At 40.8% G+C, this 14,141-nt stretch overlaps 1 long non-coding RNA gene across 4 annotated transcripts in view; it reads left to right on the plus strand.

Annotated features, from left to right (window-relative positions):
* The window catches only part of LOC101901983 (uncharacterized), a 50,038-nt gene that overhangs the window by 897 nt on the left and 35,000 nt on the right, over nucleotides 1–14,141 (plus strand). For 3 of the 4 annotated variants that reach the window (XR_009494928.1, XR_009494927.1, XR_009494929.1), the window contains exons 1-2: nucleotides 13–9,246; nucleotides 12,652–13,305. This is a non-coding gene — a long non-coding RNA (uncharacterized lncRNA). Of the gene's footprint in view, nucleotides 1–12; nucleotides 9,247–12,651; nucleotides 13,306–14,141 lie in introns of those variants that run through there. The other variant, XR_009494930.1, reaches the window with a different exon arrangement.

Below are 14,141 nucleotides of genomic sequence, written 5' to 3' on the forward strand. Positions count from 1 at the left end.
AGAGAGAAAGAAGTGCCGGCTTCCTCGGCTCCGCCCTCGCGGACCGATTCCTAGACTCGCTGGCTCTCCGTAAACAACCCTGGTCTGGTCTCTCATCCTCCCACTTTTCCCTTTCCGCCGCCTTTTCTGTCCAACGAACATACTCAGAAGTTCGGCAAAAAGCTGGGATGTTGGCAACGGGCTGGGAAAGTCTTTGGCATTGGGGTAGGAGGAGGGGTAAGGAAAGCTAAAGGTGCGTGGACTCGTTTTCCCGTGGAGCAGCGGAAGGGTTTTCTATTCGACGGCATGGTGACGTAAGCGCCTCCTCGTCTCGCTGGAAAAGGCGTGCGGAGGCAGGAGAGTGCGCTGCGCATGCGCCCGGGGGAAAGAAAGACCAGGCTGAGTGCTCTGGTAGGGGGTGGGGTTTTATCTGGATGCTCTCCTGGCCAAACCTAGGGCTACCTAGTTTTACCAGCCCATCTTTTGTCTTTGGGGCTTGTAAAAGGATCTTTTGGGGAAAAGCCGGCGATCTGTTGTGTAAAAGTCTTGCATTCTTTGTTGACCTCGCAAAAAGTTCTGTGTTCTCTTCTCATCGTTGACAGAAAAATAGAATTTCAGGGGTTTTTTTTTTTTTTTTTTTGCTGCCACGTCCAGGGTAGGGAGATTCTCAAGTGTATTAGAGATCGGGGAAATTGCGGGGGGCATATTCTTAAGCACCTTTTTTTTGTAAATTACATTGCTGGCAGCCGGGAACCTACTTGGTAAGGCGCCAAGGAAATTCTATACTGTTAACCAACGCATCTGAGTATTTCAGTGTAGGTTTACTACCACGTCTGTTAATGAGTGTGTGATAACATATAAATGTGTTTTATTTGGGGTTTCTTTACGGACTTTGGTGATTTTTTGCTTATCTTTTAAAATTGTTGTAGTTATAAAAAGAATAGTAGAATTACAGAAAGTTTTGAAAAAGGAAAAAAACCCTCAAACTGAACTGTTTACAGAAGTAGTTACATTTGTGTTTTCCATTTCTGTTTTTTATATGCCTGTTTTTAACAGTCACTTAAATTTGTTTTTAGCTTATTCAGCCAGCTAGGTGCTAATAAGCTCTAGCAAACTGGAAGTAACTAAGACAAATAGCTTCTACCTCCGTGGAGTTTACTATCCAAACACAGAGGAAAACCGTGGAGCTAATTATCATTAACTAAAATCACCCAGTAGGGTGATTTGTTTACTTGTATGTTGCATTCCCTCTGTAGAATATAAGGTCTAGGATGTCTGGGGTCTTGCATGTTTTATTTTACCGTGTATTCCTGCATGTAAAAGGCTCTCAATACTTGATCACTGACTGAATAAACAGTTAGCAGTATTAAGATGGAAAATTGCAGGCTGCTATGGAAACACCTAATCCTAGACTAGTTAGGGATATCAGAGAAGGTTTCTTTGAGGAAGAGACATTTAAGATGATACTTGAAACCAGTGGTCATCAAAGTGGGGAAACTGTGATACAAGCAGAGGAAACAAATGCAAAGACTCTGGATCTTAGATATTTTTGAAAATCTCTAAAAGCAGTGTGGCTGGTCTTCAGAGAATTGAGGGGGAGAGCTCTGAGGTCAGAGGCAGAGGGCAGGTCCCTATGACAGAACAGGGAAGGGAAACCCAGAAAGGATTTTAAGAAGGTCGTACTTTGCTTTTTTTTTTTTTTTACCCCGGACTTCCCAGGTGGCACTAGCTGTAAAGAACCCCCCTGCCAATGCAGAAGAGACAGGTTCAATCCCTGGATTGGGGAAGATCCCCTGGAGGAGGGCATGGCAACCCACTCCAATATTCTTGCCTGGAAAATCCCCATGGACAGGGGAGCCTGGCTGGCTACAGTCCATAGGGTTGCACAGAGTCTGACACAACTGAAGCGGCTTAGCACACTCACATTCTTTTTCTTGCATGGTCTGTATGGCTGCATGGTCTTCCTTCTACATAGGCAACATTTATTTTGCATAATACCATTCTTTGTTGGACAGTGAAATTGCTTATGATTTTCAGTACTGTAAGAATAATACCAATTCCATTCCCAGGTATGTAGTCAAAAGAAATGTAAACATGTCCATGCAGAAACTTGTATGTAAATGTTCAGAAGGGCATTATTTATCATGACCAAAAAGGGAGACAACACAGACAACACACACAACTGTGAATGCATGGTCAAATGTCTATACAGTGAAATGATATTTGGCCATAAGGAGGTACTGATACATGGTGTAACATGGATAACCGTTGTAAACAATGTGCGGTCTTTTGTGGCTGGCTGCTTTTACTTAGCATAATGATTCTATTTATATGAAATGTTCAGAATAGGCAAATCTATAGACAAGAGTAGATTGTGCAGGTGCTAAGTGGCTTCACTCATGTCCGACTCATTATGACCCTCTGGTCCATGGCTCACCAGGATCCTCTGTCCATGGGATTCTCCAGGCACAAATACTGGAGTGGGTTGCCATGTCTTCCTCCAGGGTATCTTCCTGACCCAGGGATCAAACTCATGTCTCTTACCTCTCCTGCATTGGCAGGCAGATTCTTTGCCACTAGTGCCACCTGGGAAGCCTCAGAAAGTAGATTAGTGGTTGCTTAAGAATGGAGATGTGATTGGGAAATGATGAGTAAAAGTTTTGGGGTTTCTTTTTGATGAAAGTATTTTACAGTTGATTGGGGTGATGGTTGCAAACTCTAAGTTACTAAAAGCTACTGGATGGTGCACACTAAATGGGTGAATTATCTGAGATGTGAATTATATATCAATAAAGCCGTTACCAAAAAACCAAGGGAAAAAACAAAAAGAACAATTAACATCTTCACGTGTAACTTTTTTCTGGGTTATTTGCATTTTTATGGCTTTTGATGAATACCAGTTTGCCAAAGTGCTTGGCAGAAGATTTGACTCAATTAAAATTTAACCCAGAGTATTTAAGAGCTCTTACTTCATTACATAGCCTTTGTGAAACTTAGTTTTAATAAAACTGTCTTACTGTCTGTGAGATTGCCAATGACAGTTTAATCTGTAGTTATAAGTAATTGGTAAGTAAGGAACTTGTTCCAGTTGTCCTAACAAAAAATATGGACATTCTTTTTCTTCATTATGCATTCACAAGAATTTACATTTTATTACCATCACTTTTTTATTAATAACTAATATCATTTTTTAAAATGAAGTTATAACAAATGAAAAGTCTTTGAAATTCTGTGAGAAAATAAGGCATATAAAGAAAACGTTAATACTACTGTATTGATAGGGAATTCATATTTTTTCAATTAAAAATTTTTAGGAATATTTTGTCCCAAATAATAAACTACCTTTCTGCACATGGTGTGTGTGTGTGCTCAGTCGCATCCGACTCTTTGCGACCCCATGGACTGTAGCCCGCCAGGCTCCTCTGTCCATGAGATTTCCCAGACAAGAAGACTGGAGTGGGTTCCATTTTCTTCTCTAGGGGATCTTCCCCACCCAGGATCAAACTCAAGTCTCCTGCATTAGCAGGCAGATTCTTGACCATTGAGCCACCTGGGAAGCTCCTGCATGTTAAGTACTAATAAATGGAATATATTGGTTACTCACTATGTACCAGGCACTGAGCACTTTTATCGCATTCTCTTCTGTTTGTTCCTACGGCAGTCCTCTACTATAGGTATTTTTGTCATCCCCATTTTTCAGAAGATAAAGAAGTAAAGTAAAAAGTAAAAAACAACAGCAATAATAAAATAAGAGGTAAAGTAAATCCTCAAGACGGGTCACACAGCTTGGAGAGGCACAGCCAGGATTCCAGCTTGTCTTACTCCGGAGTCTGAAGTGTTTTTAGTTACCAGTCTTTACTGCCTCCCCTACGGGTATTTCTGGCTTGTGTGGAAGTCTGAACAAAAATACTCACCCTCTGGTTATTTTTGCCTTGCCTTTAAGCTTAGAACAAATATTCAAACAAAAGTTTTTAGTGAGTAGTTCATATTTGTGTTTCTAGAGAGTTGAGTTCTGCCTGAAAACAGGTTATTAACATTTTCTTACATTTGTTTTATTTCATGACTAAAATATGGGATCTTGAAATAGAAACGTGCCTTGCTTCCAGTGCAGAGTGACAGAGTAAGGAGGAAGCTGTGAAGCAGAGTGCTGTCAAAATAAAAGCTCTGCTCTGAAATGCAGTATAGTGTGAAGTGAGACCCCCCTCCAGAAATCTAGGACAAGTTGAGGAGCAAAGTCGTTTGCTATCTATAATCTTTCAAGAAAAATAATTAGAAACAGGCTGCTTACCTTTTTGTGAATATAGAAGATAAGGCTTTGTTTAATCTTTAAAGAGAGAAATTTCTAGTCTCCTTTGTCTTAAATGAAATTTTAGGGTAATGTTTTCAGCAGACAATTTATGAAGGTACCATCCTATAAGAGAAACCCCAAAAGATCAAAAGAAGTGATTTAATGTCCTTATAATTACTTATCTTTAGTGTTTAGCTTCAAGATCCTTTTTACAGCCTCCAAATTACTTGTTTTCTTTAATCTCTACAGAGAAAATGTAAGAGGAGTAAAGGAGTAAAAAGTAAAGTAAACAAATGTAAAGTTTGACATTCTCTAAATGTCAAATAGACATTAAGAGAAAAGGAATCCACATTCACCAAATAATATAAAAGACCACCTACTCACTATTATTTAATTGAAGTGTAGTTAATTTACAATGTGTTAGTTTTGGGTATGCAGCAAAGTGATTTGGTTTCATATATATATATTCTTTTCCAAATTCTTTTCCATTATAGGTTATTACAAGATATTGAATATAGTTCTCTGTGCTATACAGTAGGTACTTGTCATTTGTTTATACCTCCTACTTACTATTAACTGGAGAGAAAGTGCTCAGAGAAAACAAGTCAAAAGTTCTAAAATAGGAAACCACAAGCTGCTGTCCAGAGTTTGACCAACTCTGAATAAAAACTTGCTTTAGGTTTCTTGGTATATAAGTGCTTATTGAGAAAGACTTCACCAGGAGGGACCATTGGTTGCACGCTTTCCTAAAAGGAGCCCCAGAAGCTGCTATTTGAAATTTACAAATCAAAAAGACTTCAGTAGAAACATTCTTTCCTTGTAGTTCTTGGGAAGAAAATACACCATTAAAATAACACTGTTTTACTCTCACAAACTGTTTTGAATCCTGAACCACCAAAAAATATTTTTGTGTATCTTACGTAATCAAACTACCAATACACATTATTTCTTGTGAAGCATTTATGTGGGAGGTATGGAGAGACAGGTAAACATCTTCCAAAGTGTGTTTTTAGTTTCGTCACAGCATATATTTACTGTAATCCTTATTTCTTCTCACTGAAGGAAAAAAATTATATTTGGGAAATCAATTTAAATTATCCACAGTCAGGGTTTCCAAGACTTCTTTTTCACATACATCAGTTTCTTTTGTTAGCAGACAGTGAGTTAGTAAATATTTGAGACCCAGTTGAATATTGGGCTAGAAACTGTATGAGGTTCAAAGAAGCATATGTGGTCCTGTTTGTAAGAAACTTGTATTCATTCATTTCTTAATTCAATATTTATTAGCTGTGTGATCATGAGCAAATTAACCAGCTTCTCTGTAACTTCACCTCAGTTTCATCAACTGTAAAACGGAATAATAATAGTATATCTCCTAGGTTTTTATGAGGACTAAATGGGATAATGTTTACAATAGGCTTAGACCAGCATAGGACACATAGAAAACACTAATTGTTAGCTTAACTTTTCTAACCCTTTATGTACCAGGGTTGAGTTTGGTTATTTTTTCCCACTTAATAGAGTTAAAAATGGCTTACCCTCCATGAGCTCCCTGCCTTGTACAAGGGAAGAAACAGAGAGGAGAAATTCTTTATGTTGGTCAGAAAAGGCTTTTATAGACTTGAATGTGGCATTCAGATCAGATCAGTTGCTCAGTCGTGTCCGACTCTTTGCGACCCCATGAATTGCAGCACGCCAGGCCTCCCTGTCCATCACCAACTCCCAGAGTTCACTGAGACTCATCCATCGAGTCAGTGATGCCATCCAGCCATCTCATCCTCTGTCGTCCCCTTCTCCTCTTGCCCCCAATCCTTCCCAGCATCAGAGTCTTTTCCAATGAGTCAACTCTTCGCATGAGGTGGCCAAAGTACTGGAGTTTCATTAATTACTTGCTATTGATCAAATTACCTTGAAACTTAGCTGTGTAAAACAATAAGTATGTAGTATCTCAAACCATTTCTGAGGCTCAAGAACTGTGAGTTCCTTAGCTGGGTGGTTATGATTTAGGATCTCTCATAAGGCTACAACGAAGTTGTTGACAGGAGCTGAAGTCATCATGGGACTGTATAATCTGCTTTCAGGTTCAGTGTCAGCTATGGGCAGGAGGCTTCAGACACTGCCACTAGACCTTTCCATAGGGCTGCTCAAGTGACCACAGTCGCCTGTGACTGCACGGGTGGTGAGACAGAGCGTGAGACCCAGATGGAAACTGCAGTCATTTTATAACTTAATGCGGGACATGTTCTACGGTCACTTCTGCCATATTTTGCTTACTAGAAGCAAATCAATAGGGACCTCTCTGATGATCCGGTGGTTAGGAATCTGCGTCGCAATGCAGGTAATGTGGGTTTGATCCCTGGCCAGAGAACTAAACTCCCACATGCTCGGGAGTAACTAAGCCCTTGCACCACAGCTACTGAACCTTTGCGCCACAGCTAGAGAATCCATGTGCCACAAGGAAAGATCTGACATGATGCAATATGCAACTAAGACCCAACACAGCCAACTAAATAAGTAAATACTAAAAAGAAAAAAAAGAAGCAGCAGCAACTCAGTAAATCCAGCCTGTAGTAAAGAGGAGGGGAGATACTCTTGAAGGGAAGAGTATCAAAGAATCTGTGAACATAGTTTTAAAACCACTGCAGGTATGGAGGGAAAAGTAACCATTTTGCTCACTGCACAGAAACACATTCCGCCAGTGAGCAGCGGAAACAAAAGAGTAGAGAGATCTAAGTTTCATGACATGTAATCTGGCCATGGCTAAAGAATTGAGGGGGCTGTTTTTACTCCTGTTTTTATACAGAGAAAATGGGCTTAGAGAGGTAAAGTAACTTTCCCAGTTTATATTCTGCAGTTAGTAAATGGCAGAGCCAGATCTTAAATCCATATAATTCCGATTATAGAGTCTACAGTCTTATCACTACCTGTACTGGGCAGGGTTCTTCAGAGATACAGAATCAAGAGGCTGCATCTGTGTCTCTTTTTCTATATATATAGAGGGATTTTGAGAGAGAGATTTATTTTAAGAAATTGGCTTATGGCTATGGAGGCTTGGTAAGTCCAAAATTTGCAGAGGAATACTGCAGCTCTCTGGAAGAGCTGCAGTTCAAGTCCAAATGTAGTCTGCTGGATGAATTCCTTCTTGCTCAGCCTTTGTTATATTGAGATGTTCAACTGGTTGGATAAGGCTTGCCCACATTATGGAAGGTAATCTGCTTTATCCAAAGTCCACCAACTTAGTTGATAAATCTCATCCCAAAACAAACAAAATCTTCATAAAAACTTCCAAAATAATCATTGACCAAGTATCTGGGTACCATGGTTGACCCAAGATGACACATGAAATCAACACATGAAATTATACTACCCTCTACAAAGATGACAACTTGGGGTCCAGATCACAAATGGCCCTGAATGTCATACTAAGCAGTTTGTTGGACTTAGGAAAATTAACCAAACCTACATGTCTGTTGACAGAGGAATGGATAAAGATGATGTGGTACGTATATACAATGGAATATCACTCAGCAATTAAAAGGAATGAAATAATGCCATTTGTTGCAATATGGATGGGTCTAGAGATTGTCATACTCTAGTGAAGTAAGTCAGAGAAGGAGAAATACTGTTTGACATCCCTTATACTTGGAATCTAAAAAGAAATAATACAAATGAACTTATTTACAAAACAGAAACAGATCACAGAAAAGAAATTATGGTTGCCAGGGGCAAAGGATGGAGGAAGGGGTCGTTAGGGAGTTTGGGATCAATGTGTACATACTGCTGTATTTAAAAAGGATAAACAACAAGGTCCTACTGTATAGCACGGGGTACTGGGCTCAATGTTATGTGGCATCCTGGATGGGAGGGAAGTTTAGGGGAGAATGGATACATGTATATGTATGACTGAGCCCCTTTGCTGTCCACCTGGAACTATTACAACATTGTTAATTGGCTTTACTTCTCTATAAAATAACAAGGTAAAAAAGAAAATTAAAAAGTTAAAAAAGAAGATGAACCAATAGCTCTCTGTGAGCAATATAACCTTGAACATATGATGTTCAAGGGTGGGGTGTTCCCATGAAATACTGTAATTCATTTAGGAAATGTCTGTTGGAATATTTGTCTATCATGCTTGATCTTCAATCATGTTTTGACAAATGACAAATATGGTTTTTATTAACATTATATTTTTTCCTTTCAGTGTTTTCCTTTTTTAGTCCATGTGTTTTCAGTAATTCAGTTCAGTTCAGTTGTTCAGTTGTGTCTGACTCTTTGTGACCCATGGACTGCCGCACGCCAGGATTCCCTGTCTATCACCAACTCCCGGAGTTTGTCAAACTCATGTCCACCGCGTCAGTAATACTATCCAATCATCTCATCCTCTGTCATCCCCTTTTCTCCTGCCCTCTATCTGCCTTTCACATATTTCGAAATGACTTTCATTTGAGAAGTATTTTTCTCCCGTTTGGACCTTTCTCTCTTTTCTTCCCTTTGATGCCTTATTTCAAGATTTCCTTTTTAAAATTGTATTTATTTATTTTTGGCTGTGATATGTCTTCGTTGCTGCACTGGCTTTTCTCTAGTTGCAGCAAGCAGGGGCCATGCTCTAGCTGCGGCGCACAGGCTTCTCATTGCGGTGGCTTCTCTTGTTGCTCAGCACGGGCTCTAGGGTGTATGGGCTTCAGTAGTTGCAGTGCATGAACTCAGTAGTGTGGTTCACAGGCTCTAGAGTGCATGCTCAACAGTTGTGGCACATGGACTCAGCCGCTCCTCAGCATCTGGAATCCTCCTGGACCAGGGATCAAACCCACGTCTCCGGCATGGGCTGGCAGATTCCCCACAACTGAGCCACAGGGGAAGCCGTCAAGGTTTCCTTTTAGTCATACCTCCTACCACAGTGAAATGTGACATCAGGAAAGAAGACAAAAATGAGGGTGAGAAACCAGTTTGTGGACCAGCTGGACTTGGTGATTCCAAAGGTATAAATATTGTTCAAGTGTCATTTCTTTGCTGCTGATGCATAAGAAAAACTGTTTCAATCTTGCTGGTGGAGATATTTCTCTTTGTAACTAACACAGAGCAGGAAACTTTTTTGTGGAGCCTCAGAATTTAAAAATGCAATGGTCCCAACTTTTTCTTTAACCTACTCAGTCTGAGTCCCCACTGAGGACATGACACAGATAAGGAGTGGGCTGGGGAGTGTTATGAAGCCATCTGAAAGTGATATGGAATGTAAATCTATGGATACAGCCTACCAGGAGAGAAGAACAATGCTTCGCTTCAGTCATATCTGACTCTGTGCGACCCTATGGACTGTAGCCTGACAGGCTGCTCTGTCCATGGGATTCCCCAGGCAAGAAGACTGGAATGGGTAGCCATGCACTCCTCCAGGGGATCTTCCTGACCCAGGGATCGAACCCATATCTCTAGCATCACCTGCATTAGCAGGCGGGTTCTTTACCACTAGCGCCACCTGGGAAAGAGCAAAATCTAGAACACCCGTAGAGCAAAGGGTGCAACAAGTTGGCAAGGAAGGCAGAACCAGATTTGCAAAATATATAGGAGCTGAGACCTGCTAGTAAAATATAAAGCAAGGTAAGAGAGTTTGGGAGCTAAAGTTCGGGCTCTAGATAATAGCACATTTTCAGCTTTCCTTCTTAAGAACAGCAGGATATAATTTGTGAGCTTCAAAACACCCAGCAGGTGGATAACACCACTAGGTGGTTTGGTGAGTTCTAGCTGATGAACCGGAGAGGGCAATGGCACACACTCCAGTACTCTTGCCTGGAGGATCCCGTGGACGGAGGAGGCTGGTAGGCTGCAGTCCATGGGGTCGATAGGAGTCGGACACGACTGAGCGACTTCACTTTCACTTTTTACTCTCATGCATTGGAGAAGGAAATGGCAACCCACTCCAGTGTTCTTGCCTGGAGAATCCCAGGGATGGTGGAGCCTGGTGGGCTGCTGTCTGTGGGGTCGCACAGAGTCGGACACAACTGAAGTGACTTAGCAGCCGCAGCAGCAGCTGATGAGCAGATTTTGTGTGAGTAAAGACATCAACACCATTCAGAGGAGAAGCTAGTTTCCTAAAAAAGGAAAAATTCAATGCATCAGTGTTTCTCTGTGTTCCTTCTCTTTCTCCTCTATCTCCTGTTGCTATACTGATCATCCTACAAACTCAGTCAAGTGTGAATTCCATCTTCAGAGAAGGGCTTCATTAATAGCATGAAAGACCAAATAAAGGTTTTACCAAAATCAGTTTCTTTTATTTTCTTTTATATCAACACAAATATGTCAATGATAGGAGATTTTGATAGTTTATGTAATCGTTCTATTTTTAATAAAGTTATACTTAAACCATCTTGGAGAAATATTGATAGTTTTCTTACTTTGCCTTGAAAGATTGCCAGTGGAGGTATATTTATAAATTCTCTAAGTACTCCATTCCAAAGGAATGATCCCCTTTTAGTTATGTTCCTTTGCATATTTCAGAGAGTTATTTTTTATATACTGCTCATTTGAACCATGATAATGGAAACTAAGATCCAAAGTGAAAGTGAAAGTGTTGAGTTACTCAGTTGTGTTCTACTCTTTGGACCCTATGGACTGTAGCCTGCTAGGCTCCTCTGCCCATGGGGTTCTCCAGGCAAGATAATGGAGTGCATTGCCATTTCCTTCTCTAGGGTATCTTCCCAACCCGGGGATCGAACCCAGGTCTCCGAAAGATCTAAGGGATCGAACCCAGGTCTCCGAAAGATCTAACCATACAAGGTACTCTTTGCATCAACCCAGCTAATTTTGACTTAAATCTTAGAAAATGATCAGCTTATTTTGACATAAATCATATAACCACCTGCATTTTAGAGTTAAAAATTACATACTCAAAATTCACTACTCTATAATTTCCATTCCTGAATCCAAAATGTCTTCTGAATGTTTAAGAATAGTGTTGGGTAAGGAGAAAAAAATAATGCTGGAGAAGTATTGTGAGAGAAATCAAGCTTTATGCTAAAGAAACTGCAGTTTTCTATGGACTTTCCCTTTCTCCCATTATATCAGAACTCTTCCATCAAGACTTTCAGAGAGGCCCACTGATCAGTTTTTATAAGTCCATTGTAACTTGGCCTCCTGACCACTATCAGGAATTTACAGTGTACATACAAATCAGTAATGAATATTAAAAGATTGATTTGAATGCCAAGTCAGTTTTTTTTTCCCACTCAGAGAATTGTTGAATATAGAACAGGCTTCCTTTGACAGCTACTCCCACATGCGTTATAATATATGCACCATATTCCCTACTATAGAAATTTACAGCTAAGGTCATAGAAATGGAATCTTGTCCAAATGAAAAAAACAAGCCCATGTTACTAATAACGTTGTTTTTATATTTATACATCTTGTATGTATCAGTATCTCATTACCTGACTTTAAAATATGTTACTGCCTTAGTTTTAAAACTGTTCAAAAGCCAAGGGATTATTCACCAACTTCTCATTAGTCGCTAAATTAAAATTGAAGTTATAAAATGATGTTAGGGAGTATATGTTGATTTTTATAAGTTGAAAGGAAAGTTGAAAGTTAAAGTTGCTCAGTCTTGTCTGACTCTTTGTGACCCCATGGACTATAGAGTCCATGGAATTCTCTAGGCCAGAATACTGGAGTGGGTAGCCTTTCCCTTCTCCAGGGGATCTTCCCAACCCAGGGATCAAACTGAGCCACAATAAGTTAGGTATACATTAAACAGAGGAAGTGAGACAAAAATGTAATTTTCCATGCTAACAATGCCAGGATCCTTTATCATAATACTAAAATTATGCCTAACATTAAGAGTTACAGTGCACACATGCTCATTCGATTCAGTCATGTCTGAATCTTTGTGATCCCATGGACTGTAGTCCACCAGGCTCTTCTGTCAATGGGATTCTCCAAACAAGAATACTGGAGTGGGTTGCCATGCCCTCCTCCAGGGGATCTTCCCTGCTCAAGGATGGAATCCTTCTCCTTCTGTCTCCTGCTTTGCTGGATTCCTTACCACTGAGCCACCGGAAAAGCCTTAAATTAGTATAAAAACCAACAATGGGAAAGGTTCTCAAAAGGTTTTTTGGGTAGAGTGTCTACTCAATACTCTATTTTTTGTATTGTTGAGTAAATGTATACATTTATTATAAACATGTAATGTAAAAGTCTATGTTTTACATTTAAAAATTCAGTAAAAACAAATTCAGTAAAGTACACTGCAGTTAGTGTGTATCCTTATCTTCCACAGCAGCTTGGGGGGGTAAATGTAATGACAACAGTAATTTCTGGCTTTGAGCTCCCCCTATATAATTGGAGGCACCCCAATTCCTCCAGAACTCCAAATTCTTCTTTTCTCTTGGCAGGTCCTAGAGGAGTTCAATTGATCTCTTTGCCAGTCTTCAAAAGAATCCCATCTCTTTGTTATCTGCTTGGTTCCTTTGGCTCAGCTGCCCTGCAGGCTCTCTTCAGATGTGTACTGACCTCGGCACAACACTTGGGGGTCACTGTCTCAGAGTTTGGACTTACAATCGTCCCTTCTCAGTGGCTGACTGATGTTGGATCCGGTCTCTTGTGGTCAATGTCTACGTTGGTCTAGGTAAAGGCGGTGTGAAGTGAAGAAGGGGCCCTCTCTTGGCTGGTGTTATAGTCCTTTCAATACTTTGGCCACCTGATGCGAAGAGCTGACTCATTGGAAAAGACCCTGATGCTGGGAAAGATTGAGGGCAGGAGGAGAAGGGGGTGACAGAGGATAAGATGGTTGGATGGCATCATCGACTCAATGGACATGAGTTTGAGCAAGCTCTGGGAGATGGTGAAGGACAAGGAAGCCTGCTGTGCAGCAGTCCATGGGGTGAGTGGGACATGACTGAGTGACTGAACAACAACAACAGCAACAGAGTAGCTTTTTTGTCAAGTCTCTTTTCTAAATTAGACCCTCAGAGAAGCTCCTGGGAAGAATTATCTCCTGGGATGAAGTATCCTGGCCAGAGCAACACCACTCCACGTTGTATTTGCTGGTAAGTCGATGAAATGATGTCATTTTGGTAGAGTCTCTGTTTCTTCTTCTTCTGAGACTAGACATTTTAAAAAGTGAATTTTAAGTACCTTTCAAATTCTTTGGGAGAAGGCAATGGCACCCCACTGCAGTACTCTTGCCTGGGAAATCTCATGGACGGAGGAGACTGGTAGGCTGTAGTCCACGGGGTCACAAAGAGTAGGACACGACTGGGCGACTTCACTTTCACTTTTCACTTTCATGCACTGGAGAAGGAAATGGCAACCCACTCCAGTGTTCTTGCCTGGAGAATCCCAGTGAAGGGGGAGCCTGGTGGGCTGCTATCTATGGAATCACACAGAGTCGGACACGACTGACGTGACTTAGCAGCAGCAGCAAATTCTTTGAGACTCAGCATGCAATCATTTCTCAAAGGCACAATTGAAACATGGCATGGTATGGTCTAGACTGTTGCTGGTTTCAGCTGATTTTGCCAGCTACATTTACTAGTAAAAGCTGGAGTTATGTGAAACTCTTTCTGACTCAGTAAACAAATAGCTGAATATTTACTGAGCATCAGCTGTCTACAAGGCCTTGTTGTTGTTCAGTGGCTAAGTTGTGTCCAACTCTTTGTGACCCCATGGACTGTATTCCACCAGGCTCCTCTGTCCATGGGATTTCCCAGGCAAGAATACTAGAGAGGGTTGCCGTTTCCTTCTCCAGGGGATCTCTCTGACCCAGGGATCGAAACCACATCTCCTGCATTGCAGGCAGATTCTTTATCATTGAGCCACCAGGGAAGCCCTTCTCCAAGGCCTTGGACTACATATCAAGTGACCACAAAGCCAGGAGATAATG

This window comes from Bos taurus, chromosome 6, assembly GCF_002263795.3.
Source record: "Bos taurus isolate L1 Dominette 01449 registration number 42190680 breed Hereford chromosome 6, ARS-UCD2.0, whole genome shotgun sequence".
In the NCBI taxonomy this organism is placed as follows: domain Eukaryota; kingdom Metazoa; phylum Chordata; class Mammalia; order Artiodactyla; family Bovidae; genus Bos; species Bos taurus.